General features: G+C 44.8%; 1 protein-coding gene and 1 long non-coding RNA gene across 2 annotated transcripts in view; one reads left to right on the top strand and one right to left on the bottom strand.

The window, feature by feature from the left end:
- Nucleotides 1-18,464, bottom strand: part of LOC116078946 — a 32,889-nt gene extending 14,425 nt beyond the window's left edge. The window contains exons 1-3 of the long non-coding RNA XR_004113674.1: nucleotides 18,312-18,464; nucleotides 16,534-16,609; nucleotides 1,200-1,303 (exon numbers count right to left, since the gene is read on the bottom strand). This is a non-coding gene — a long non-coding RNA (uncharacterized LOC116078946). The remainder of the gene's footprint in view (nucleotides 1-1,199; nucleotides 1,304-16,533; nucleotides 16,610-18,311) is intronic.
- Nucleotides 18,465-18,583: 119 nt separating this feature from the next.
- The window catches only part of Cnot6 (CCR4-NOT transcription complex subunit 6), a 53,902-nt gene continuing 51,437 nt past the window's right edge, over nucleotides 18,584-21,048 (top strand). Inside the window, exon 1 of the mRNA XM_031354363.1 lies at nucleotides 18,584-18,706. The gene's annotated coding sequence lies outside the window, so the exon portion shown is untranslated. The remainder of the gene's footprint in view (nucleotides 18,707-21,048) is intronic.

Here is a 21,048-nt window from a genome sequence, read left to right as displayed (position 1 = left end):
ATAAACCAATAACTTGGAGTTAAAAGGCTTGCACAGAAACACACACATACAAAGACGTCTATTATTCATATCCTAAGGGAGACAGAAGCCGGGCGGTGGTGGCGCACGCTGTTAATTCCAGCACTTGGGAGGCAGAGGCAGGCGGATTTCTGAGTTCGAGGCCAGCCTAGTCTGGTCTACAGAGTGAGTTCCAGGACAGCCAGGGCTATACAGAGAAAACCTGTCTCGAAAAACCAAAAAAAAAAAAAAAAAAAAAAAAAAAAAAAAAAAAAAAGGAGATAGAACATCTGTGGTCTAAGAACAAAAATTTTTATTTTAAAAGAATAAAAAAAAAAATTCAGAGAAAAATTGCTTTAGAAAATAGAAATATAATCCCAGAGACACAAAGCTTGGTGAAGAGATAGAAATACAAGGAGGAAAAAAAATTTCAGACAAAGATCAAAAACCTAAAAATGTGTAACTCAACCCCAGAGAGCTAATATAGGTAAGTCAATGAGTTTTAAAAGAAGGAAAAAGTTCTTTTAAAACTATCATCCATGAGATTGTTTCAGATCGCTCAATAGCATCTCAGAAGGATGGGACTAAAACACTTCCAGCTTGGGTGCTGACATTCAACAGAACCAACGATCATGTCAGAGTCTGGATTACACATTTCCAGAATGCATGTTCTCAAAGTAATGATCTCACGTGATTCTAGTTTCTAAAAACTAATTTGCATTGTGCTTATAATATGAGGAAGAGAGTCATGAAAAAGGCTCCATGGGATCCAGGACTGAGGCTAAGCAGAAGAAAACCCCTGGAAGATGGCTCAGGGGTGAGAGCTAGACCTCAGTCTACCTACGGTGGTTGCTCTCTGAGCAGCTGCCCTTGGCGGAGTTGCTTCCTCTTTTTTACCACACCCAAAGATTAAGATGTCAACTACTAAATACCCTTTCTTTAGACCCATAAGTCTTTAGATAACTCTGGACTGAGCGATGTGTCTTTTCATTCCCTAATCCCATGAGTCATCTAACACAAAATATGTTAATTGCTATGTTTAACCTGCAGAAGAGTAATGTGGTTGTAATTAGCCTCAGAAGGTCAAGGTCAATTTGAAGGTAGGGGAAAAAAAGTAGAGACACACTGTAGATCAGTGGTTCTCACCCTTCCTAAAGCTGTGACCCTTTACTCCAATTCCTCATGTTGAAGTGAGTACTTACCATGAAATTATTTCATTGCTACTTCATATCTGTAATGACCACTATTGCCGAGCCATCTCTCCAGCCCCTCCAAATACTGACTTTTGGATGACAGGTATCTGGTTCTGGGGAAAGTAATAAGATTGAAACAGATCTTAAGCGCTGGGAGAAAGACCAGTTTACTCTGCAAATGCATCTAAATGTCTTTTCTCAGAATCCAAAGCAATTTATCTAAGTGGGGGAAGAGTTTGAGGATAAAATTAGTGATAAATATATGGAGAAACAGATGCCAGTTGCAACCTCCAGGGCAAACAAAAAGCTGTTTGTTCGAGAGGGGGAAAATGTAATTATGGCAACACTGATTCAGCTGTGAATGTAATTTACATATCCACAATAGCATTACTCCTGAATAACAATCTAAACCCAATGACTATAAAACTGTGGATGGCTGTGAGGGTTAGGGACAGAGAGAAAAGAGCTAAAATCTCACACATTTGGAATTGTGGAAACAAAAGAAATAAGGCTCCAAAGGGAGCCACCAAGAAGTAATGACAGCAGCATGGTCTTCAGAAACGTGAAGGTCAACCCGAAGGATCAATGAACAGGTCCAAGCGTAGGCAGAGAGACTGATGTTCTTGATATGATTTGTTTAGGATTTTGTCTTTCTGTTGAACATAGGCGTAGTTCACTTCTCAACCTGAAATTTAAAACCACTTCTACTGGGATGAGCACTTCTAGGCTGGAAGGTTTTTCCAGAGTCTGGCCTCATTCTCCTGACACTAGACAAAGACCTGACAGCTGAAGCTACTTTCCCAGTGAAGGATCCTGTCTCAAACAGGAGAGAGAGAGGGTTTCCTGCTGAAAGACCACACTTCCCAGACTCCCTTGTGCATTACAGAGGTCACATCTTCTTATGTAGGCATTTTTGGCCATCTGCATACATGGATGGCAAAGGTGCCCTCTTGCCATGAATAAACATGGTCCTGCCTAAAGTCAGGCCACACTCTTTTTCCACCTTCTGTTTCTCTACAGCTTCTTAAATAATGTAACTGAGAGCAATAAAGCAGGACACCTAATATCCTCTTCTGGTTTACACACACACACACACACACACACACACACACACACACACACACACGCGCGCGCGCGCGCACGCACGCACACTAAATAAACAAACAAAATTAAGCATTACTCTCAAAGAGATTATTACCAAAGCTGAAAGTTTTGAGCCAGTTGAACACAGTTTTTAAAGTTTTTGCTGGGCTTCTCTCTAAAGAGTTGTGTCGACTCTGTACTGTGAGCGGTGTGCTCTGATTTGGAGTTCTGCCACTTCCTGGGTGCTGTGATGGGCTTGAAGTGACACTAGGAATTTAGCAGCTCTGCCACCAAAGGTCCTCAGGATTCCAGAATATAGAGGAAGCCCTCTCAGAAGAAGGGTAAGTCTCTTACAGAAGTTGACACTCAGGCTAGCTCTTAGAGAAGAAGCAAGAATTTTCTCCTTGATGAAGACAGAAAGAGCTTTCCGGTAGGAAGCAGGAGAAAGTTACTGTGAGGTTTTATTGGTTTGTTTTTAATTTCATTATTATCATCAAATGATGTGTTTATTTTTTACTTTACATACATTGCTCTTTTGCCTGCATGTATGTGTGTGAGAAGGTGTCAGATCCCCTGGAGCTACTGTTATAGACATGTTGTGAGCTGCCATGTGGGTGCTCTTAACCCCTGAGCCACTTCTACAGCCTCTTACTATTGTTTAATGTGATGTTGATACTGAGAAAATTGGGGTTCCCTCTTGGGGGTCTCATTAATAAAAGAATGTAAGAACAGACTCAACGGGAAGTTTGCCAGCAATATTATTAGAGTTCAAAAGAAAAATCGCAGAGCCGGCAAGCTGTAAATCTCAGAAGCTGCCTAAGGGATAAATAAAGAGGAAAAAGAGAAATGGCCATGTCATTTGAGTTAAACTGGCATGGGCACATGGTGTATGAACAGCCACATGGTGTGAGGGGAGCTTTAGAGAAAGAATAAGAAGCTCAAAGTATCAGTGAAGGCAAGCTTAGCCTCCAGTCAGGACTCAGAAAGCCAGGCTGACCGGAAAGAACCTCATGGTGGACCTGGGGCAACTGAGCTAAGGGGTGGGAATCCTGGGTAGGAAATATACGTTATCTCATTAAAGAGCGTATTCCTCTTATCTCCTTAGCATGGCTTCAAGTGAACCCATCTTACTGAGGGCGGTCCTTTGGGCAGGTGATTGACTTGTCCAGCTAGATCATCTCTTAAAAGAGGAGGCAGTAGGATGTCTCCATCCAGATATAAATTCCATTCTTTAGGGCCAGAGCTAGTAGTTTTCCCTTAACGGGCCTTCAATGCTGCAATAACGATATCAGATGTGATCCCAAAGGGAGACACAAGTGAGGTCTAAGACCTACTAGTTCTAGACACAGGAGATGTAGCATGCCACACGAGGCTAGGTGAGGCTTATCAGGTTTTGTGAGTGAAGAGTGGGTACTAGGGAGAGCAGTGTCAAGATTAATATGTGAAAGGAGCCAGCTGATAAAAAGACCAGAAACCCTTAAAAGCCCATTATCAATAAATATGGAAGAAGGCAGATGCTGGGACTGGAGAGATGGCTTTGTGGTTAAGAACACATACTGGTCTTGCAGAGGACCTACCTGTAATCTAGAGGCCCTTCCTGTAACTCTAGTTCAGATGATCTAATACTCCTCTGACAATCTCCTTACACACACACACACACACACACACACACACATGCATATAATTAAAACAAATAAAGGAAAGCTTTTTAAAAAGAGAAGGTAGGCCAACCTTTTTGAGTACATACTTTCTCTCAGCTCCCCAGTCCACCCCTGTTCCCAGGGGTACCTCCCCTTTCTTAATAAGCAGCCTCTTCTTTTATTTCTAACCATGTGGCCCTGGTGCAATTCTTTTTCCTGGGAAGCAAGAGCCTGGGAGACCTCAGTGGTACCTCCTTCTCATCCCCTGAGACAGAAGATGGGAGTGAAGGTATAAACCAGAACCTATACTGACATTACCCTGACAAAACTAAGGCAAGGCCGGGTGGATGATCGAGGACTGCCTATTTTGACCATAAACTATCGGGATGGTCTCTAATTGCCTGGTACCTGCCCTGTTTAGTGTTGCCACCTGAAGGCCAGAAAGAAGAGCAGTGGCTTTGATGAGTTCTCTTGCCTATTAGCTCCTGGCTAAGCCTTTGCTGCTTCTAAGAATCTGCTAGAACCAGATGAAGTGGCACCTGGGAGCCAGAGGTAGGCTGAGCTCTGTGAGTTTGGGGCCAGCCTGGCTTGCATAAGGAATTCCAGGCTAGCCAGGGCTACATAGTGAGACCCCCCACCTCAATTAAAAACAAGAAAAACTTTGCTAGAACCCAAAACCAGTCTCTTTCCAGCCAGAAAGAGTTTTTATTTTGTCTTCTAGTGTTGTTTTGTGTTTTAGCTGGGTTTTATTTTTGTATTGTTTTTGAATGTCAAAACATGATACACAGGAGGTTTTTAAAATGTAAATAATTTAAAAGCCAACTTTAATTATTCGTGGACTCTTTTGGCAGGGACACTGGGCGGCTGGTGTGAGGACCAGGCTGCTTCTTCTTCCCATTGTCATCCTTGGAGGACAAGGGCCGAGCTGAGTCTGATCCAGTACGTGTCCCCATTTCCTAGATGTAGGGGTCAGCCTGCTTGTGTTGCTTAGGCAGCTTCCGCAGTCCTCCAGAAAGCTGGTTCATGCAGGAAGTCATCAGCACCACATTCCTTGTGTGTCCCCTTCCTTGACCTAAGTAAGATTCTGTTTCATCTTCCTCCTCTGCACACAGCTAACTACAATCCTGGGCACCAGGAGAGATGGAAACCCGTGTGCTTGGCTTTGAAGAACCCCTGGGCCTCCCCAGTACTTCTCCTTCCAGCTCCTGGTTCTGACAACTTCCTTAGTTTTCTCGGGTCAGTCCCCTGATTTTCTAGTCCCTTTGCCCCTTGTATACCTACCTCCAAGGCCGCTCTTTTATCCACTTGTTCTCATGTCCAGCCTCCCCTGTGGCTTCCCACGACTGTGTTCATTGGGGCATGATGCAAGAGCCGAGCTTCACTGGACCCCAGACAACACCCTGCATCGCTTGGGTGGGTGGAAACCCTCTGTGGATCCCAGACATCACTGGTCAGGGACTTGTCCCTAGCCTCCTTCCTGTCAGGTAGCGCTAGGGTATCAGGAAGAACCGGTGTGTCACAAAAGATGCTTAAATCCACAGTGCCTTCTGTAGGTTGCTCTTCCACACCCCGCATCCTCACTGTTAACCAGCAGGCTCTCCAGAGCTAGCTCTGGTTCCATGCCTGGCCATCAAGCATGCCAACCAGGCACGGAGCCATGCCTCTCTGTCAAAAACTGCATCAAGAGGGTAAGAGAACAGACTGTTTCTACCATGCACCCTGGAGAGTTAGGTGCAGGTGCCCTGCAACTTCCTGGAGTTATGTCCTGATGAAAACATCGTTTGCTGAGCACACCTTCAGGGCACCTAAAGGAGGTCATAGTTCAGGCACACAGTTGTGGTGGCTTAAATCAGAATGGCCCCTAGAGGCTCATAGATTTGAATGCTTAATCATCAGGGAATGGTACTACTTGAGAGGGATTAGGTTAGGTATGGCCTTGTTGGAGTTAAGTATGTCATTGGGGGTGGCCTTTGATGTCCTTGAGGGCCCAAGACAGGCCAAGTGTGTTCTCTCTCTCTCTCTCTCTCTCTCTCTCTCTCTCTCTCTCTCTCTCTCTCCCTCCTCCCTCTCCCTCTCTCCCTCTCCTCCCTCTCCCTCTCCCTCCCCCCCCTCTCTCTCTCCTGATGCTACTGATGCCTATGAATCCAAATGTAAAACTCTCAGCTACTTCTCCAGCAACATGTCTGCCTGTGTACTGCCATGCTCCCTGCCATGATGATAAACCTCTCAAACTGTAAGCCAGGCCCAATGAAATCTTTTCCTCTATGAGTTGCCATGGTCATGGTATCTCTTTACAACAATAGAACAATGACCAAAACAACAGTGTGTGAAGAAGTATCAGTTGCCACCCCTCACACTGGACAACTGTGGCTCAGTGCCACTTCTCAGTGTCGAGAGATGAGTGAACCTCGCTCGTGTGGTTAGCCTGTGAAAAGGCCTGAATTCAAACTCTGAAGTATCCCTTCTGCCAGGAGCCTGTCGCTTCCATGCCGTTGCCAAGTGAGCCATCATCGGGTGAAATTGTGGTTAAGCTGGGGCCAGCACAAGGAAAATGTACAGATGTGAGCCAGTTGTGGATGTTCTGTGCAAGTTCTTCTGTAGCTTGGAGGATGTGAAGCAGATCAAGGTTTTCAGATGATCAATCTAGGTCTGAATTCTATCCTACAGACCAGGTGCCCACCTACCTGTTCATTTTTGGCAAGATACACTGTGGTGCGTGAAAGACCACAGAGAGCAGCGGGGTTGGCTGGCATGTGGGGCTGAGAGTTAAGTGGAGACAAATTCACAAATAGCTCAGGAGCAATAGGACAAGCTCTCAGTAGGCTTGTAACACCCTGTCTCCAGACAGCATCTGCAGAACCCTTCTACTCCCCTTAGTCTGGTAGGGCTAGGGATTTGCAGCACATTCTATGGCTAAGCAACACTTTGCCCCAGATTTTAAATTCTGAGTTTTAGGTTTTAACCAGAGAAGCAGGACTGGAGGACAGAGAGCTCCCAGACTCCTTTCCTTAGCTAGAGGTAGAGCAGCAGACAGCTCTCACATGTACCTGACCCTACCCACTCAGCAGAGTTTGCCATTCTGTGCGTTGAGGAATCATTTAAGGGGGATGAAGCCCCTAAGCACCACTTGGGCAGACATTAAGGGGAGACCCTGCTCCCCACAAAGCACAGAGTCTGTGAAGGAAGTCCTGTATAAGCCAGATGTATGTGCCATTCCCGGGTTTTGGGTTTGTTGGGGAGGTTTCTAAGGAGGACACTGGGCCTAGAACCCAGAACTAACAACAGAGGGTGCTTTTAGGTGGGTGAGGCTGCAGTGCTGCTGGGGAGGCAGGGTGTGGTGGCTTTGGGCTGGGGCCAGTGATGAGCTTGGAATTCCCCAGGACTTTTCAGAAGTCAGAGAACTGGGTGGGGTGGGCTATCTCTCCAGTCTTGTCCACTGCTGGCCACAGGGTGGAAGCCCTAGGTAGGTGTTACAGACAGCTGGTATACCCCGTGTTCAGCAGAGAACTTAGGCGGGACTGGGAAAACTAAGGGGGTTGTGGGAGAGAAGTGTCCAGAGCTCCAAGGTGAGGTCATCCCTGCTCCGCACTCAAGATAAGACTCGAAGGACTTGGGGCAGAGGAGATGGCTCAGTGGTTTAGAGCATTTGCTGCTCTTGTAGAAGACCCAGGTTCAAATACCAGAACTCACATGGTGGTGTGCAAAAACCTGTCACTCTAGCTGCATGCACATGCACACATGTAAACATGCGCGCGCGCGCGCGCGCGCGCGCACGCACAGACACACACACACACACACACACACACACACACACGGGGGTGGGGGGAGGAGAAGCTAAAGGGATAGTGAGTCAGAAACTGCTTATCCAGCACAGTACATGGAGACAGTCTTGACTGGGTCACAACGAGCCCCAGAGGGGACTGTTGTTTGCTTATAAGACTTCCCCAGTACCAGACCAAAAAAAAAAAAAAAAAGCCAGGGATCAGAGTAGGGTTGAAGCATCAGCAGGATCAGGCAAGTGGAAGCAGACTGGGAGGAACAAGGGTCCCTGTGCAGTGACTCTGGACAGGTGGCAGGGGGCCTGATCAGCTCATGCGAGGGACTGTTACTGAAACAGGATGGTAGAGAGCCCAGGAAGGCTACCGAGGGCAGCGCAGAGAGGCTGCTGCGGCTTGAAAGTATCCCCTAAAGTTCATGTGTTAGAGACTTCATCTTCCAGGTCAACATGATAGCTCAGCTGGTAAAGCTCAACCCTGCTTACCTGAGTTTGATTCCCAGGACCGACATGGTAGAGGGAGAGTTCTGACTTCTGCAAGATGTCCTCTGACATCAATACGCATGTGAGCATGTGAGTACATGTGTGTGTGTGTGTATAGAAACAGACACAAATAAATAAGTGTTTAAAAAAAAAAACCACAAAATCTTTTGACTCCTATGTAACAGTGTTGAGATGTGGGGTCTCTATGGTTAGGTCGTTAAAGTTTGACGTCCATATAGAGACTGATAGGCCTTCACTAGATGTACGTCTTTTCTACGTCACAGCCTTCAGAACCATTATCCATATAAACTCTGTTCACAAGAAATGATTTAATCTTTGGTATTCTGTTACAGCAACACAAAAGGGACCAAGGCAGAAGCTGGGGTGAGCTCAAACCTGGGTGGGTCCCAGCACAAGCCAGGCTACAGCTGGCCCAGAACACAGGGTCAGGATCAGGGCATCGGAACCAGAATGTAGGTGGTCCAGCAGTACTGAGACTGTTCAGAGGCCCCTGAGGCTGCTTGGGTCCAGCCTCCTTCCCCCTGGCATTTAAGGCCTTCTATGTTGACATGTCTGATACCTAGTAACTATCCCCATGGCTTCCCTTTAGACAAGCCAGGCTCTCCTGTCTCCTATAAGCACATTTCAGTCTCATCTCTCACACTCGACTCTGCCTGAGGTAGTCTATTCTTACACAAAGCCTGTCCCTTCTCCAGTTTTATCTCAGGAAGGCCCTCCAGGAAGCTCTTCCTGAGCATTCCAGCCAGAGGGACATGGAATGTCTCTGAAGCCTGGAACACATTGGCCAGTCACTCAACGCAGGGATGAATTCCAGGATATGGCTCCAGCCATTCTGAAGAAAATGCCATCTGTTGACCTTGTTGCATGGAACTTCTGGTCATAGGAGAGAGGAAGATAGCCTGGGGGATGATCAGACTCACCATCACAGTGCTGACATCTGTAATGATGGAAACACACTTGGCCATTGATGTCCTAGAGGATAAACTCTAGAACTCCAAACAAGACCTTCCTCCAAGAATGTACAGGCTCTGATCCCTGAGCCCACAGCCTGGGTCCTCCTGCAATCTGAGTGCCTCTCTCCTTGGGTTGGAGCTCCCATTGGCTTCTCTTGGTCCGTTTTGCACTCTGTATTAGATCCTCTCCCACAAATCTTCAGATGCTCAAATCTGATAAGTGTAATGTTTCTGTATAATGTATGCATGCCCCCATATCCTTTAAATGATCTCTATATGACATATCTGACACAATGTTTATACATTTTAAGTTTTAAAAAAATACATATCATTTATTTGTGTATGAGAGTATATATATGTATATACATTATATAATATATATTATATATATATATATATATATACATACATACATATGACTGGTTATACATGTGTCATAGCATGTGTACAGAGGTCAGAGGACAACCTGTGGGAGTCAGTTCTCTCTATCATGTGGGTCCAGGGGATTGGACTCCCACCATCAGTTCTGCCAACAAGCACTCTTACCTGCTGTGCCATCTTGCTGGCCCCATAAACAATTATTGTATTATATTATTTAGGTAATAGGGACAAGAAAATAATCTGTGTATGTTGGGTACAGACAAAATTTTTGAATATTTTAAATCTAAGGTTGGTCTAATCCTTAATGTAGACCTCAATATTTCTTAGAATAGACAACCCCTGCCTTGGGTACAGAGTAAGTGTGATCCAATACACTTAGAAAATTCTGCAGCTGAAGATGGCTGGGCTGGCTGGGCTGGAGGAGGAAAACTAGGAGGCTGGTGTCTAGGGCAAGGCAAATGGCCCAGGAAGGAACAGGAGAGGCTGTCCCACATCTCATGTGCTGGGGAGCTGATGACAAATTTAAGTTGTGGCCTCAAAGCAAAAGGAAGCCACCACTAGACATGAAAGCATGTCGTAATGTGGCTACCCTGGGAGAGCATCCCTCTGACTTCAAGGGGCAGAGTGAGTTGAAGGAGTCAAGAGTGGGTCCCGGGACATCACTTCAGTTGAGTGATCGTGAGAAGTGGATGTGTTTGGGGAGCAGCATCAACAGTATGTGGGAGACAAGAAAGGGGAGAGCCTAGGGCTCTAGTGGAGGGGACCAGTCACAGGAATGTCTAACCTTTTGATGTTTTGAAATGACCTTATTTACAAAGCAGACTGAACATGTCTGATACAGTCCACTGATGGAACCTCAGCAGCAGATGGGGCAGCAGGAAGAAGGCCATGAGCTCCTTTGGCGATGGTAAGTGTGAGATGCCAGTGGGTGACTTGCCACAGGCTCTGGTAACTTCATGGAAGAACCCAGACAGAGCACACAAACCCAAGAGTTTTTATATCACCAAGGACACCAGTACAAAACATAGCCTGTCTTGAACTCCAAGTGTCTCCCATCACCTCAGCTCCTTTTCCTGAGACCCGTACCCCTCACAATCTCATTCCTACTATCTACAACACATGTTCAGAATGTGCAAGAACTTGCAGTGGTCTTCGCATAAGTTTGAAAAGCCCTGTTTTGGTGAGACAGTTTAACAGGATTCTGGCTGTTGTGAGTGGGTGGAACAACATCATTTAAGACAGAGGACAGAGGAGAGGGAAGGAAACAGGTGTGTGTGTGTGTGTGTGTGTGTGTGTGTGTGTGTGTATGTGTAATTATTTGAGTTCCATGTAGGCCTTTAGAACTTCTTATAGAAGCCTAAGAACACCCAGTGGCAGTGTTGCAGAGGAACCAGGCACACGCAAAGGCAGGCATCTGGGAGGAGGTACAGGCATAGATGTAGCATATTAGTATTCTGTCACTGAGACAAGCAATGCATAAAGAGAAGTTTGTAATAGCATGGGGTAGCATCACTTGATAAAATATGCATGCTCTGTTGCATAAACTCATGACAAGGATAAATAATAATGCATCACAAATTTCAAAATTGCTAAGGGAGCAGCTTTTAAATGTTTTCAGTTTTAAAAAATCATAAGCATGTGAGGTGATAGATTTCATAATTGCCTTGCTTTAGTCATTCCCCATTGCAAACATGTATCAAAGTGTCAGGCTGTGCCCTGAAAACACTCGGTTATCATTTGATAATCTTTAAAGTGTGCATGGCTTTGACACCAAAGACGCAGATTCTGTCTTCCTGAGGGAGCCATCATTTTAAAACAAAACTGAAATGAAGCAGAAGCTGCAGCCGCCTGGTGGTGCTTAGTCAAAGATGCTAATAGCGCCACCTGGTGGCATTCAGGGGAGTTACAACACCTTCCTAAAGGGCCATTTCCCCTTCTTGGACCAAGAGTCATCTCTTCAAATATTCCTAACACTTCTGCAGAAGAGATTCTCACCTTTATCTTATTAATGGGTAAGGCAGAACTCAAACAGTGCAGATGACATCTCTTAAAAAATCCCACATCTGAGATGCTGAGGAGAACTTAATCCCAGCTCTGTTGTCTGTGCCAATGGTCTATAAATCTGGCTGATAAACAAGACCATGCAGGCAGCCTTTGTGAACTGGTGGTGAGGCTGTTAGAACCACTCACACGCATGTGGATTTTTGCCTTCCTAAGCAAACATGTACTCACTATAGATGGAGACTGGGAGATGCCATTAGGACAGGGAGTGACTGGGACCCGAGATGGACTCTGAATAATACTCCAGGCCTTATTTTTATTGTCATTATTCTCTAAATAACATACCACACAATCAGTTACACAGCAACTACAATGTGTTGGATATTGTAAACAGTCTAGAGATAACTTAAAATCTGTGAGGGGATATGTCATGAGTAAAAGCATACATACATGTGAAGTTAGATGCCGTTTCATTAAAAGGCTTGAGCATTCTTGGGATTGGGTATCTTGGGGGCATGTAACCTGTCCCCTGCTCTATGGAGGGGTGACTTTTGCACACACATCAATTTACAAGTATGGGCAAGAAAGAAGAGAAGTATCTGGAAGTTAGAGACAAACTCTCAAGTATCAACTGACTTAGCTGTGTGCATTGGTTTTTCTCAAAACCTCAGAAATGAAAGCCCAGGTATAAAGGTCCTAGGATCCCCTAACAAAGGGAAGGGGATGCCAGCAGTTAAAGTATCCCATAGTGTGGGGAGTGGGCAAATAGGGCTAGGGCAGTACTCTTGGAGGTACTCAAGGCCATCTAACCCGGGTGTACTCTGGTATCCTTCCCAGCGTCCTGGCAATGCCTAACAGTGCCAGCTTGGGAGAAAGGTGTCTGCAATCTGTAACCCCTCTCTGTCCTGTGATGACAACTGTCAGACAACAAGTCCTACCCCAACATCCTTCTTCTTTCTTCCACGTAAATAAGAACAGGAGGAAGAGAGTCAGTCATGGATACTCAAGGAAAACCAGCCTCCTGAAAAAGGCAGGCCAAGAAAAGGAGACTCAAAGCTATGACCTTCACAGTCAGGGGGACAGTTCCAGAAGCGGGAAAATAAATGTCAAGGAACGCTAATTAGAATCCACAGGGAGATAAGAAGTGATGCTGAGTGTTCAGCTAAAAGACGTCTGCACCTTATTTTCTCTCTCCTGCAAATAAGTTAAGCAGTTGATCTGTTCCATATTTCTTTGTAGTCTTGTTCACTATGTACAGAATGGCATGTAAGTTTATTCTGGGTTCTTTCTCTGTGTGTTTACGTGTGTGTGTGTGTGTGTGTGTGTGTGTGTGTGTGTGTGTGTTGTGGGTACCTTGAAGACCAGAAGAGGACCCTGAGTGTCCTGTTCTATCACATTCTGCCATATTCCCCCACACAGGGTCTCTCTCACTGAAACTGGAGCCAGATTGGCAGGGAGGAGGCCTTGGCAGTTTTCCTGTCTCTCCCTCCTTCAGCTCTAGGCTTACAGACGTGTCTTCAGTCATGCCAGGCTATTTATGTGTATCCTTGGGATTCGAACTCAGGTCCCCATGCTTGCACAAGTCTACTTACCCACTCCCCCAGCTCCCTGGGTTTTATTTTTTTGTTTGTTTGTTTGGTTTTTGGTTCTGTTCATAACTACAAAGGATACTTAAATGACATTTAACTTCCTTGGACTTCTATTTATGAATTTTTCTTCTGTATATAGACTGTTATTTGCAAAATCATAGTGTATGATACATATTTGTGATGTGGATTAAATGCAATTCATAGATATAAAACCTTAGAGCAGCACTGGTTCCCGAGTTGGGATGATTCTGTACCTGGAGGGCTGTTGGCAACACCTGAAGATGCTTCTGGAAGAAAGAACTGGCAAGAGATGTTACTGGCATCTGGTAGGTCAGAGGCCAAGGATGCTAAGCATTCCATGATGTGCAGGGTAGCCCCCTACAAGAAAGATTTTCCAAAGCCCAGACGGTGGAAGAGCAGGACCCAACCATTAAACACAAGTCCTTGTTTCAAAGCCTCAATGAAAGTTCTTTCCTTTACTGTCTATATAACACGGTGAGTCCCTCGAGACCATCATCTCTTCAAATATGCATGAGGCATTTACCAAAATCACTTTACTCAGCCATAGGGACATCTAAGGGAATTAAAAAACGTAAGGGTTCTACTATTTCTTTACGACGAGGCAGTAACTGAGAAATTATTACAAAACCTAGCCTCACTCTGCTTTCTCCTCACCCTCTTGGAACCCACGCATTATTCTAACACCAGTCAGAAGTTCAAATCTCACAAATAACCTCTGTCTGTTTGTTTTTGTGTCTTTCTGTGTCTTTCCTCCTCCTTTCCCCTCCCCCCTCCCTTCCCCACCTTATCACCATTTTCTTTGTTGGAGACAGGGTTTCTCTGTGTAGCCCTAGCTGTCCTGTAACTCACTCTGTAGATCAGGCTGGCCTTGAACTTGCAGAGATCCACCTACCTCTGCCTGAGTCAGGGCTGGGACAAAAGGTGTAGACCACCATGCCTGGCATAAATAAAGTGAACCAGTAATTCTGGAAGTAATGCCAATTAGAATATTGGATATTCAAAGTTCTTGAGTACACCAAAACAAAAAACAAAACACCTAGGGAAAAAATAGTCTTGTGAAGTTTTAGAAAATGAAGACAATTGAAAACAAGAGAGATGAGTTTTCCTTCACTTGTAGAAAGAAACCGAGGAAGACACACTTACCAAGAGAGTAGGAGGAAAATTTCATAAAAATGAAATGAAACTAATGAAACACAAACCGAATGTGACCTCAATAAAGGGTGCTTTAAAATTCCAATAAGACTAGCGAATAAAAGAAACAAAACTCAGATTCCTAGTCTGACTTTTAAAGGAGGAGAAAAGTCAGAAATGGTAGCAAGCAGCGCGGGGGCGAGGAGCGGGCTAGGAGCACAGACTCACTGGAGAAAGGGCCGGGTGCGCGCTTCGGGGGCGAGGAGCGGGCGAGGAGCACAGACTCACAGGAGAAGGGGCCGGGTGCGCGCTTCTGTGTCGGGCACTGGTTCACATAACAGGCCCGGGTGTCATCTGCAGATCTGCACAGAGAATTCTGCAAATTCTGTTTAAGATGGAATATTGACTTATTGACCTGACTTCAATTGTTCTTAAAAACCCCATGGGAAAAAAAAAATTAAGAAAAGGGAGCAACCCTTCCCCAAATAGAAAGAATGAAAAGGGGACACTTGAGTCACATTTGTCTTTGACTCCAAACCCTATAAGCAAAGCTGAAAAAAGCAAACCAGATTTAAACTTCAATATATTGCGTCCAGGGAGATATCTCCGTGGGTCAGCATGAAGATCTGGGTTTGAATCCCCAGCACCCATGTCAAAAGCTGGGTATGGCCATCCAAGAACCTATAATTCCAGCACTTTAGGGGCAGCGGCATAAGGATCAGCAAGGCTTGCTGGCTGCTAGCCTAGCTTCTGCTTCAATGATTGGCCCTGTCTCAATGGATTAAGGCTGATAGTGATTGAGGGACATCTGACATCCTCCTCTGACTTCTGTGCACACAGAGCCATACACAAACATCACATACACACACACACACACACACACACACACACATACACACATACACACACACACCTTCAAAATGCACATGCTGCCCTACAGCCGGTACTAGACAATCGGCCTGCATCAGCAGAGTGGTGAAATTACTCACTGCGCCAGCTGTTCTGTCGGGAGCGATTGAATGTATATTTTGACATGACACAGTCATGCCAAGTGCCCCAATGTCTAGACTCACGGCAAAGCCTTTCTCTGGTCCAAGTGTGAATGCTGTTGGTGAGTGTAGGAAATGGCCAGGGTAGCCTTCCTTCTTCTTTCACATGTTTACTGGCTGAAGCCTGCTCTGTTGCAGAGACTGCTCCTACAGAGATGAGCTAACCCTGCCTCCTTGTTCAGCTGTATGCAATAGCCCCACCCCTTGTTCAAATGCCCACTTGTTCATCTGATGTATAACTCTGCCTCTTTACTTACTGTATATACTAACCCTGCTCCCTGCTCAGCCGTATGTAATAAATATGCTGAGCGTCCATGCTGTTGTCTCTCCATCAGCACAGCCTACTCAACCCTAACTCTTCTGTACCTGTGTCTGTATGTCCATGTCCTCTCTTCGTTCTTCCATCATCCTGAGTTGCGTTCCCAGCACCAAGCTGTGGAAGGACATGGCACTGTTCTCCAGCTGAGGCACTGGAGAACACTATGGCACTATCTGAGGCCACTGCCCTCAGCAGCAGAGGTAGCGCGGCAAGTCCCAGACCTTACTCCACGACCAGATAGACCTAAGGCAGTGACGTCAGCAAAGCCCAGTGTCTTTACAGTGGTGTAGAGAGACTGTGGCTTCTTCCCTTTCTCTCCCAAAGGCCACCTAGACAATGCTGAAGAGTCCTGTGCCTTCTGCTGTCACAAAGTGATGAAAGCAGGGACAGAAGGGGGTAGGGGGACGAGAGGTGCATCAGGAAAACAAAGCAGCCCAGGATGGTATTGCAAGAGCTCAAAAGCTACTGTCAGAGCTGAAGCCCACAAAGGCAGACAGAAGTGCATGCTGGGAAGGTGCACACTGAAATATGACATTTAAGGAGGATTAAAGGTCCTCTCGTCCAATAACCAAAATAGGAAGGGTGAAGCAGAGAATCATCCATCACACCCAGAACCAGGAAACCCACAAACTGCATTAGAGATGACAACCTATGCCAGTACTAACATGAATCAACTAACATGTTGGGAAGGTATGGGAAGGATTTTAAAGTTCCCGTCATAAAAGTGCATCAGTGGTCATTTACACACTCTGTTGAAACATTTTAAAAAAGAAACATCTCAACAAAGGAAAAGGAGCTCTGAAAGGGGGAAGGGTACTTATAAAACTGGAAAATGCAAGAGTTACAACTTCAAATATTACCAGACAGACTTAGTCACACATGCACACGGATGCTTACCTGATTTCAAGTGTTCTCATATGGGGTGACAGAGGAGTCTTTCAACTTGAAGACAGACTGAAGGAAGTTGATCAGGCTGAATAACAGAAAAAAACAGACTGAAAAGGGAAACTAAGCTGAGACTTGCGGTACGATGTCATTTCTCCCTGTGATCTCACTGTCCGTGGTTTCAGTTAGCCATGGTCAAGGGCAGTGTGAAAACGTTCGGGAGAAAACATCTTAAAGAAATAGTTTGGGGGCTGGAGAGATGGCTCAGTGGTTAAGAGTACCAACTGCTCTTCTGAAGGTTCTGAGTTCAAATCCCAGCAACCACCTGGTGGCTCACAACCACCCGTAATGAGATCTGACGCCCTCTTCCGGAGTGTCTGAAGACAGCTACAGTGTACTTACATGTAATAAATAAATAAATCTTAAAAAAAGAAAGAAAGAAGGAAAGAAAGAAAGAGAAAGAAAGAGAGTTCATAGCCAGGTGTAGTGGCACATACCTTTAGTCCTAGTACTTGAGAGGCAGAGGCAAGCTGATCTCCATGAGGTCAAGGACAGCTTGGTCTATAGATCGAGTTCCAGAAAACCCTTTCTCAAACAAAACAAAACAACCCAGTTTTTAACTTTTAAACTGTATGCCATTCCAAGTTGCAAAATGAACTCCATGCTGCCTTGGTCCAGCCCAGCCGCCACAGGATCCAAAGCATCCCTTTGTCGTATACTGCCTGTCCATTAGTCACTTAGCAGACACCAGATGAACTGCTGTGGTATTGTAGTGTTATGTTCAGCTAACCATTAAATTAATAAATAACGGCTCCAATGTATAAACTTGTATTGTACAATATTGCTATAATTGTCCGATTTTGCTGTTAGTTCTTTTCTTTACCTCATTGTGCCTAATGAACAATTTAATTTATTTGTAAATTAAGCTTTAACATAGGAATGCATGTATAGGAGAGTAAGCAGTGTATAAACTGTAGTTTTAAGCATCGATGCTGTAAGCCTTGGAACATGACTCTGAGGATAAAGAGAAGCTGTATAAAAAAAGAACTGATGTCATAAAATTTCTAGAAGGTGAGGACAAGATTTGAACCAGACACTGAATGACTGCATATTTCCTTGGTGAAAGCTGTAAGTCTACAGATCTAAGAATAGGAGTGACTCTCAAATAGAAGTCCTAAGAAGTCCATAAGACACATAATTAAACCTCTCAAACCAAAACCAACTTAAAAATCTTTAAAGCAGTTCAGAGAAAGGGGACAAGTCCCTATGAAAGAACAATTAGAAACTGGTAGAATTCTTGTCTGAAGTGATGGGTAGGATGACGTGGTACCCCTTAGGTTGCTAGAAGAACCAAGACCCGGCAGACCTTATACAAGTCAAATTGTTGTTATGTAATTAAAAGCAAAGAGGACACCCCGAGAGTAAAGGGAAATGAAGGAAGTTGCTGCTGGCATGTTGGGGCACAAAAACCCTCCTCGTGGTCACCAAGCCCTAGAGAACCAGGAATGTCAAACACACAGGGGCCTCTCCACAATGGAGGAGATAATAATATCTTTCTTTTTGCCAACCCAGAGGGCAGGGAGTTGATATTATTAAAGCCCTGGTGACCCTTTGTTACCTGTGGAGGCTGACCTCACCCAAATGCCCTACAATGTTGATCTTAGACTCTTGCTCCCTAGCTCTCAGTTAACAGAAAACATCTTTAGGAGAGGATGCCCCCACGGACTTTATAGCCTGCTTTCCTCTAAGCTCACTCTGTCAGAGAACACACTGGATTCTAGGCCCTTTACCTTTAGAACCCGCCGTCTTGGTCATGTGTACTTTGCAAATGAGTTTCTAAGTAGTCACACCTTAAGCTTTATTGAGCACCTGGAATTGGAATGATTGTTGCCTGGAAACCTGGAATGGGAATGACTGTTGCCTGGACATTTTTTCCAGATTGCACTGTGTTTTAACTATGCTGACAATGAACCGCCTGGCATTAGACTCCCTGAAGTCTGATCCAGGTTGACAACATCAATCTGCACCAAGTGTTCATTGTCATCTCTTCGTGGGTTCACTCCCCTGCCTGGACACCTGCAGGATCCCCCTCATTGGCAGACCTGCCTTTGAAGAATGGCAAAAGGAAGCTCTACAGAACTGAAGAAACTGATAGCTGACGCTTCTAAGAGGAAAACACAATGAGGTGGGTAAGCTGACATAAATGTAACAGACTCTTCACAGCATGAGTTCTCTTACTCACACTTTATGGTTAAAGTAGGATGATCAGATGATCGTCTAAGGTTCGAGCAGTGACTTGAGGAGATTACACATCAATTACAAATCATTACAGATTTTAAGTGACTGGAGTTTGGTGGTGGTGTGGCTCATTGGTAGACTATGTATCTAGTACCTACAAAGTCTTGGATTCTACCTCTAGCACCCCATGGGCCGAAGGATACCAAGGGCAAAATGACAGCAGTGGGTTGTGATGCATTGTTTATGGGTATAATCATGCACAAGAAAACTACAATGGGATACAACTGCAACAGCTTTATGGATACACATGGAAGGCCAAGCAGCCAATAAGAAGGCATGGAAAAGCAAAACAAAACAAACAAAAAGCAGTCAGACACACTGCGAACAGAAACCGCAAAAACCAAACATCTAAATGACCGAGTTAGCCCCAGCATTTCAACAGTTGTGCTAAATCTATGTAGTTAGAGCTGGACAGAAGCTTCAGCAGGTTAAGATGTACGCTGCTCTTACCAAGGACCCAGATTTAGTTCCCAGCATCCTTGTCAGGCAGCTCCAGGGGGATCCAAGGTCTCTGGTCTCTGGGCATCTGCATTCACATGCACATGGCTAATCACACACACACACACATCCACACACACACACACAAATTTAGAAAAATGAAATAAATCTTGAAAAGAGAAAGATTAGAACAATGGATTTTTAAAAAGTGGCCCAACTGTATGTTACTTATAAGACGCATAAATGAAACTGTTTAGAGTTTGAATATATGGCCCCCCGACTGGCTCCTACCGTGGGAGTTTGGTGGCTGGTAGGCTTTTGGGAAATAATTTGATCCTATAGACTCTGGCCTAAGCAATGGGTTTATCTTTCATGGATCCTCGATGTGATGTCATTGTTGGGAGGTGGTAGAAAGCAGGAAGTGGGGCCCAGTTACAGGAAGTAGGTCAGTAGGTTGTGCCCTAGGAAGACGTATCTTGTTCCCTTACTCTTCTTTCTCTCTTCTTAGCCACCATTAGGTGGACAAACTCCTCTTCCACATGCTCATGGTCTGCCTCATCCTGGGCCCAAAGTGATGGGTCCAGTAGCCATGTACTGAAACCTTTGAGACCACAAGCCACTGTAAGTTACTTCAAGTCTCCTTACCACAGCAACCAAAACTGGCAGAGTCAGGAAAGTAAATAGATGGAGAAAGACAAGGGAGTCCCAGGCTGAAATGGAGTCCCTCACCAAATATAAGATCTGTTCCTTCAAACAGAAGAGGGGGCACTTCAGTGATAATATGGGTTAGTTGTACTCTCAAATAAAGATAGCACAAAGAAGAAAACCACAAATCTATATCTCTCCTAACTAATGTAAATATATGCATGAAAACACTAGCAGATCAAATCTAAGAATGCACAAAGGGAATGACATGCCTCTAACTTCTGGTACCATCTTAGTTACACAAGGTGTTTCAGTACTTCAAAATCATCAGGAAAAGTCATATGACTGTATCAACTTAAGCAGAAAAGCTGAAGATATCATGTATTTGTTATAAAACATTTATGATAAAAAAAATCTCTGTGTCTGTGGGCAGGGGGTATATAGTAGCTCAGTGGAGTAAGGGCATGCATTGGTCTACCAGTGAGCCACACCATCACCAAACTCCTGTCACTGAAATGTGTAACGCATTAAGTAATGCTTAGTGCATTAGTCAGGGCTCTCTAGAGGAACTAATAGAATGAATGAATGAATGAATGAGTGAGTGAGTGAATGGAAGAATATATTAAAGATTTATTTCATTATGTGTATGAGTGTTTCGCTTGTCGATGTCTGTGTACCATGTGTGTGCCTGGTACCCAAGGAGGTCAGAAGAAGGCATCAGATCCTCTGGTACTGGAGTTATGGACAGTTGTGAGTCCCTGTGGATACTGAGAATCAAACATGGATCCTCTGCAAGAACAAGTACTCTTAACTGCCAAGCCATCTCCAGCCCTCCTGAATCTCAATCTCTCTCACATATAAATATATATATGTGTGTGTGTGTGTGTGTGTGTGTGTGTGTGTATAATATATATATGTGTGTGTATATATATATATATTAGAGTGGCTAATAAGCTGTGGTCCAGCCAGTCCAACAATTGTTGTTTGACAGAAAGGCCAAAGATCTGGTAGTTGATTACTCCATAAGCTGGGTGGCTCAGCTGATCTCTCAGTCTTCATTGGAATCCTGAAGTAGGTAGGTTCTCCTACCAGAGAAGAAATGCCTTAGCAGCAGGCTAGATGACCTTCTCAGAGAGAATGAGAGCA

The sequence above is a fragment of the Mastomys coucha genome, unplaced genomic scaffold (assembly GCF_008632895.1).
Source record: "Mastomys coucha isolate ucsf_1 unplaced genomic scaffold, UCSF_Mcou_1 pScaffold5, whole genome shotgun sequence".
Taxonomy (NCBI): Eukaryota; Metazoa; Chordata; class Mammalia; order Rodentia; family Muridae; genus Mastomys; species Mastomys coucha.
The sequence above is the reverse complement of the archived record's forward strand: the minus strand, read 5'-3'. Positions and strand labels throughout refer to the sequence as shown.